We start from the raw sequence: 7,767 nt of genomic DNA, 5'->3' as shown, positions 1-7,767 counted from the left end.
TTTTTGAGACAGAGTCTTGCTTTGTCACCCAGGCTGGAGTGCAGTGGCGTGATCTCGGCTCACTGCAAGCTCCGCCTCCCGGGTTCATGCCATTCTCCTGCCTCAGCCTCCCCAGTAGCTGGGACTGCAGGCACCTGCCACCACGCCTGGCTAATTTTTTTAAATGTATTTTTAGTAGAGACAGGGTTTCACCATGTTAGCCAGGATGGTCTCCATCTCCTGACCTCGTGATCTGCCCACCTCAGCCTCCCAAAATGCTGGGATTACAGGTCCACCACGCCTGGCCTCCTTGATTTTTCTATCTGCAAAATGCCACTGATAGTAGAACCTACCTATTAAATTCTAGAGAGGATTAAATGACTTAATATATGTAAAGTACTTAGTATAAGTACTAAATACAATTTTTTTATTAGTATCTGTACTTAATGCATGCCTACTATGTGTAAGACCAGTGCTGGGTTCATGAGGAATCCAACATGGGTTACGCATTTTGTTTGGTTCCTGCCTCAAAGGAGACTTTAGCTCAAACTCCTACGTATCGTCTTTAGGCATAAGTCAAAATGAAGGGGTTGCCATCTATGTTTGCTTAATTAAGAGAGATTTACTTATTTTTCTGTGTTTTGAGAAGAGTAAAGCAAAAGGGAAAGTCAAAAGACTCAACTCGAGGCTCTAGCAGAGTGGAGCAGTATCAGGAGCATGAGGCCCTTTCCAACCGGAGAGACCTTTATCAAATCTCTGGACCTGGCAGAACGGTCCTCATCTGTGCAATGACTTCCAGGTTCTGTCTGCTGTGACTGAACTGCATCGTCCCTCAACTCATATGTTGAAGTCCTAATCCCCATTGTGACTGTAGTTGGAGACAGGGCTTTTAGGAAGTAATTCAGGTTAAATGGGATCAGAAAGGCAGGGCCCTAATCCTATAGGACTAATGTTCCTAAAAGAAGAGAGATACCAGGGATGGGCACTCACAGAGCAAAGGCCATGTGAGGACACAGCAAGAAGGGCGCCGTCTACAGCAAAGGAGAGGAGCCTCACCAGAAATAACCATTCCGGCACCCTGATCTTGTCCTTCCAGCCCTCAGAAATGTTGAGAAAATAAGTTTTCATTATTTAAGCCACGTGGCCCATGGTATTTTGTTATGGTAACCTTCCAACTCTGAAATTTTAAAGGTGGTCACCAGGGTGTAGAGACCTAACCCTTTCTATCCTGTCCCTTTCCCTGACTGTCTTGGCTCCATGACTTGAGGGTCTTCTCTCTGTGATGAGACCCTCCTCCCAGTGCAGATGGACACACTCTTGAATGGTCATCTCATTCATCTCCTACCCTAACACCTTCCTCCAATTAACTGTTAAGGTCAAGGCAATAAAACTGCTTTTCCCCATAAAAGAACTGGCTGAGGGAAATTTCAGTATACTACATATTCACAGTTCTCAGGTCAAGAAGGTGTCTGTACTGGGTTTAATAGTGTTACAGTGTCCCTCAAACTTCATGTTCACTGGGAACCTGTGAATATGACCTTATTGGGAAATAAGGTCTTGCAGATGTAATCAAGCTAAGAAGAGATGTATTTGGAGACAAGGGTTTTCGGAGGTAATTCAGGTTAAACGGGATCATAAGTGCAGGGCCCTACTTCCTGTAGGGCCCAAGGTGTGCCCTATTCCAATATGACTGGAGTTCTAAGAAGAAGGAAATTTGGACACAGACACACAGGAGAGGAGGCCACGTGAAGATTGAAGACATAGATTGAAGTGCTGCATCTACAAGCTAGCTGCTAGGGATTGCTGCCAACTACCAGAAGCTAGAAGCATCCAAGAAGTACTCTTTCCTAGAGACCTCAGAGACAGCATGGCCCCCCCTGAATTTTAATTTCAGACTTCCAGCTTCCAGAACCATGCAGAATACCTTTCTGTTGTTTTAGACCACCCAGCTTGTGGTAATTCATTATGGCAGCCCCAGGAAACAAATAGAATGTTCAAGAGTTAAATAAACCACAAACGCAAGTTATTTATACTTGGAATCAATATATAAAATTTTGCATAAATTAATTGCCCGCCATATTGCAAAAGTTCCCAAACAACACCATGTAACCAATGACTGTGGCATGGATACTAATAAAATGACAAATATGCATGGTTATTCATTTTATAAATACCTATTGGGTACCCATGGTGTGCTAAGCAATATCCTGGGCAGTGAAATTATGTATAACAGGGACATAGGCCAGGCACGGTGGCTCACGCCTGTAATCCCAGCACTTTGGGAGGCCGAGGCGGGCAGATCACCTGAGGTCAGGAGTTCGAGACCAGCCTGGCCAATACAGTGAAACCCTGTCTCTACTAAAAATACAAAAATTAGCCAGGTGTGGAGGCAGGTGTCTGTAATCCCAGCTACTTGGGAGGCTGAGCAGGAAAACCACTTGAACCTGAGAGACAGAGGTTGCAGTGAGCCAAGATTATGCCACTGCACTCCAGCCTGGGCGACAGAGTAAGACTCCGTCTCAAAAACAAAAACAACAAACAACAAACAAACAAACAAAAAAACAAACGCACAAAAAAACAGGGACACATTAGGCCTAGTTACATCTGGGGAAGTTGTTTCTACCTTTCATTTTCTGAGTCATTGAAGAGCTTGATTCTTCTCAGTCTGTACTGTAACTCTGGGAGGAGCCAAGCATGCATTTGTAATTAAGCAATGCAACGACTGAAGTGGGAGGAGATGTGGCTAAAACCATGAAAGAAGAGTGGTGTTGCTTTTGCTTTATGTATCAGGTGCCCCCAACCAAATGTTAGGTATTTCCCCAGTACTTTTTTCATTTCTCACTTCTGATCCTAAGGAGTCAGAAGTTCAGGTCCTGTTTACACATCACTGAGGGTCTAATGCCCATCATGCTGTGGGTCAGGAGCTGGGGATTGAGGGCTCCTGTGGATGTGTTTCCTGTCCAGAGAGTACAGAGAGAGTATGCTAGGCCCAGGGGATGAGATGGATATGTACATTGAGGAAAAAAAAAAAAAAAAAAGACTAGAGAATGTGTGAAAAACACAAAGGAACTCAAAGTTATAGAAATTTGTGGGGAAAAGAGCTAGAGATGATATCTACAAAGACATTTGAGCTGGGCATTGAACACAAAGGGAAATGTATCTGGGAAGAAGACAGGTGGTGGGGGGTGGGGAATGAAGCTTAGCCAGATGAATTGAGGTCATTTCCTGGACTTTATTCCTTAAGGGATGAAGAAGATCGGCACTAAAGGCCAAATGCAAATGTATTATTGTCTTTAACAAAGATGACTCTTGCCCACACAGAAGAGTTGACAGAGAAAAGTGATGTTGGAGGTAGGAAGGCCTCAAAGGAAACCATTTCCCTAGTTTAAAGTTCCCGAGTTTCAGGTCTGGCACTGCATGGAAGAACATAGACGCTAAGGCAAAAGTATTTCTTAAGAGTTTTATTTTCTCTTGAAATCACACTCATCAGAAGCAATTGCTTGATTTTTGAGAATGTGTGTGGAACAGCTGAGATGATAATAAAGTGGCTGCCTGTTCAGGCCAGGCCTTATGTGGGTGCTTTATATTGATGCTCTCATCTAGTCGGTATCCTGGCCCCGTGAGGTGGGTGTGACAGGAATCCTCACTGGACCAAAGCAGACATTAAGAGTTCAGAGCTAGTGGTTGAGCTTTTGGTACTAAGGTTGCAAACAGGAACCCGAAGGCTCTGGGACCACATCAGCCTTTTTTGATGTTTCTTCCTTGGGCTACTTGCATTATAATCCCTTTGTGTTCTTTAAACCTTTGGGCATCACCTTATACTCACTGAGTCAAATTCTGTCCGTGAAGCCTGGGGGTCTGCATTTCTACAAGCTACCCAAGGTGACTTTTTTTAGGTTTGCAGAAGTTTGAGAATCACCAAGCTGTACTTTGTACAGGGAGTGGCCTGGAGGGGACCTCAGGACAAAGCCACATTTTTGAGTTTCCTGAAGGGTGGATCCTTGTCCTACATCATGAAATACCGAGTGTCTGACATGAGGCAGTCATTTTCATTTTTATCCAGGTGGATTTGAGTAGGGGAATGGGAAGGTAAGAGGGAAATGGGACCAAAAGAAGTCCGTAAAGGGGAAAAATCTATAAGATGAGAAAGGCAAATGAAGCAAAGAAATGACATGAATGAGCCATTGAAGCAGCAGGAGAGGAAATGTTACAGGGCCTCTATCAAAGACCTGGGGAAACGATCAAATATTTCAACTTCGTTGGCTTTCCTTTGTTCCTATATGAGTGCCCACTATTCTTCCACTTTCTGGCTCCTGTACTTAATCGAAGATTGTGAGGGTGCAGGGAATTCATATGACAAAATAAAAGTGAAAGGAGCAACCATCATTCATGAACAATTTGTGCTTTTTCCCTTTGCAGAAAATGACAACGATAAAAATAACCTCGTTCCGCCACCCACCCAAATAGTGAATGCAAAATACAGCATCTGCTGGCAACATTTTAATTCCTTTAAAATCCAACTCGAATTAGTGAATCAGAATCTCTTGCTCAGGTTGAAAAACCTCCTCAGGTGATTTTGATGTCTGTCCCCACTTAATAATCCCTGGGCTAGGTCATCCCAAGGGCCCTTTTTAACTCTGTCAATCGATTTTACCAAGTATTCTTAGGATAAATGTCACAGGTGTGTGGGGAGGGATTTCATCCTGCTTAGATCTCAAATTGAAGGCTCCGACTGTTTCTTAATATGTAGGCCACTGTTTTCCTCCCACGCTGTCTGTGACGCTGTTTGTTTTAAGCGTGGCCTAATTTCATGTGAGGAGCGGGTCTGTGGCACACGGTAATTCTCGTGAGGAACGTTGTGCATTTTTAATAGGACAGGGTGGACACATCGATCTCAGCTCTGGGAATGAGGAGACTGATGCTGAATTCCCCAGAGAGCTTGGTCTCTGGTGAAATGGAGAATTACTGAGTCAGTTAAACATAGGCTCCAAAGGAAAAAAAAGTCGAAAAAGAAAGTGCCCAGGGAGGGGTGAGTCATTTAGCTTTTGATAAGTGGGATAAACTGAGATGCTTTAGGCCAGGGACCTGTCTGTCAGCCCTGCATGGGCTGAAAGGACCACACAGGCAAGCGAGTGGAAGAAAAGCTGAGAGGGAAAGTGGGTGGTGGGAAGGGAGGGCTCCTACCAGGCGTGGCTGGAGCTGCTCAGAGTGGACTCCTAGGGGCTTTGCAGTCCCAGTGCCCTGAGGGTATGTGCTGGGGCCAGCAGGAGCCAAGAAGTGCGAGGATGGCAGTGAGGAGGCTGCTTTTGTCGGGGATCACAGCAACAGCTCCTTCCCAACTATCTCCCCCGGAGATCCTGCAGGAGACATTTTTACACTGGCTTATGTGTAGAAAAAGGAAGGAGTTTTGGCAAGGATGACTTCTGCCAAAATGGTCTCTTGAGGTTTTAATTTTTTTGCCAGCACAAGCTTGGGAAGGACACACGTGTGTGTGTGTGTGTATGTGTGCGCACATGTACATGCTGTGTTTTTACATGTATCAGACCAGGTGCCCACTGTGTGTCTGTTCCTCATGCAGATTGACCCTTCAGTCCACCTCACCACAACCCTGAGAGACCCCATCTCAAAGATGAGCCCATTGAGGCCACGAGGCTTGCAGAGTAGGGGTGGAATTGGAGTACGGCTTGGTCTTCAAAGCCCATGCACTTTCTACTTATCCATTCCAGTGCTCCAGGGTGAGGCTAATCTTGTCACTTAGGAGGCACCCGTTTTATGCTGAGGGTGTTGAGGTCCATCAGAAATAGCACAAAGCTTGGCCTTCAGCCTCTGAAATAAGTTTCATCTCACTCCCTTTTCTTGTCTTAGTGTACCAGGTGTTTTATTTTTTAACCCACCCACTAGCTAACTGCTTTGTCAGTTGGGTGCTGTTTCCTGATCCTTATAGGGAAATGGTAACAGGCATGTGACCCTGCAGTTGAGCCCTGACACTCTGTCACAGCTGCCCTCCAGCAACACAGATAATTCTCATTGCTCTCCAAGTTTGCTGCATGTTATGGTCTCCTGGGGATCTCCAAGGAAAGCTCCCTAGGGGACGGCAATGTGCAGCCAACATTGAGAACCTGTACACAACATCACAAACCTGTGCTTTCAAAATAACATTTGTTGAGAATCTACTCTGTGCTACGCATTTGGGAGGTAAAGATGAGTAACTTCACTACTGTCTACAGCAAGAGAGGGGAAAGGCTACAAAATGCAGATTGCAATGTTTCTCACCTACTTGCTTCACAGGAACGCTTTGAATGAAAGCATTATAATCTTATTAAATGTGCATCCAGGTCTTGTTCATCCATGATGATGAGGAATAGGGGTGCCATAAATGAGTGATCCCCAGATAATTTAGGCATCTTATTGCATCATTACTTTTGACCTCCTCCCTTATCATAGCTTCAATAAAAGCTGGTGACATGCAGCAAAATGGACTCATTTGAGCTTCATCTTTATTTTTCTTGCTCATCCTTTTGTGGAGATGCCAAGGAGGAAGGACTAGATTGTCCAAAATGTGGGCAGCTGCTGAGGGCTCACAGAGACTGGCAGAGCTGCCACCTGCCCCAACGCCATCAAGATATCCTCTAAGTTCTATTTACTTCCAAGGAAATAATCACAATGATAAATAAAGGGCTGCTGGTGTGAGGGTTTACATTATATTATCACATAGCTCAATTAGACTACATTTTACTATTGATAAAGTTGAGCCACTGAGGTCAAAGAAGAACATTCAAGAGTGATGGGAACTGACCATACTGTCAAGCTTAGGCTATCTATAGAACCCCTGTATATGATGAGATCGTGGATGGACACTCTGCTTCTGGTTTTAGTAATACTTTGATGGGGCTTCTCCATGCACTGGGCTTCCCACCTCTACCAATCTGTCTCCTTGCTCCTGCGTTTGTACAATTTGTTCTGACTCACACTGGCTCTGTGACCTTTATTTCCTCCTTTCAAAATTGAGTAAGTTTCCCTAATTCTCAGGATGATGAGTAGATTAAATGAGATGAAGCAATTAAAGTTGTTCAACACAGCACCCAGCCCCATGTCTGACATCTGAGCTCACAGCCAGGATGAGCTCCCGTCTCTTCCTTGTGAGCGTTCTCCCTCTTGACTTTAAGAACTGAAGAAACTCAAGCTTCTGATTGTTTCAAATGGCAACAGATACATAACTTGTTCCACTTCTTTCCATTCTTTAAGACATTTATAGAAAAAAACAAAAGCTGATCGACAACTAATTAGTTTTTTGAGCATGATGACATTTAAGGAATTGAACGAATTTAAAGGCATCAATTCTTTTGTTCAAGACTTCAGCTGAGAGACTTAAGTCGTTGTTTATTCAATGTTCAGCGTGCTTCTGGGACAGAATTACAAAATGGCACCTCAACAAAAACAACAACGTTTTGAATCATGAATTTTACAAACAGAAGCAATATTTCAACAGGATTTCCAGCTGGAAGGCAAATACCCAGAGACCAGGCTTCCGGAGAAGGAAAAGAGTCGGGGGGATGAGCTGAGAAAATTTCAGCAGAACCTTTATTCATGAGCTTCAAGGCTGACAGGAAACCGAGCACTAGGACTGATGAGACCCGCCATGGGTCTCCCATTTAACAGGTGAGCCAGTTGAGGCTCCATCCTGTGGTGCATGGCTGGGAGCACCCAGGGTAGAACAGGCGGGTGGTCCAGGAGGCCCTCAGTCCAGAGGAGAATGTGAGAGAAGCCTGGGTTTCTCCTTGGGCCATC

Source organism: Rhinopithecus bieti, unplaced genomic scaffold (assembly GCF_001698545.2).
Source record: "Rhinopithecus bieti isolate Rb0 unplaced genomic scaffold, ASM169854v2 scaffold_8783, whole genome shotgun sequence".
In the NCBI taxonomy this organism is placed as follows: Eukaryota; Metazoa; Chordata; class Mammalia; order Primates; family Cercopithecidae; genus Rhinopithecus; species Rhinopithecus bieti.
Note: the sequence above shows the minus strand (reverse complement) of the source record.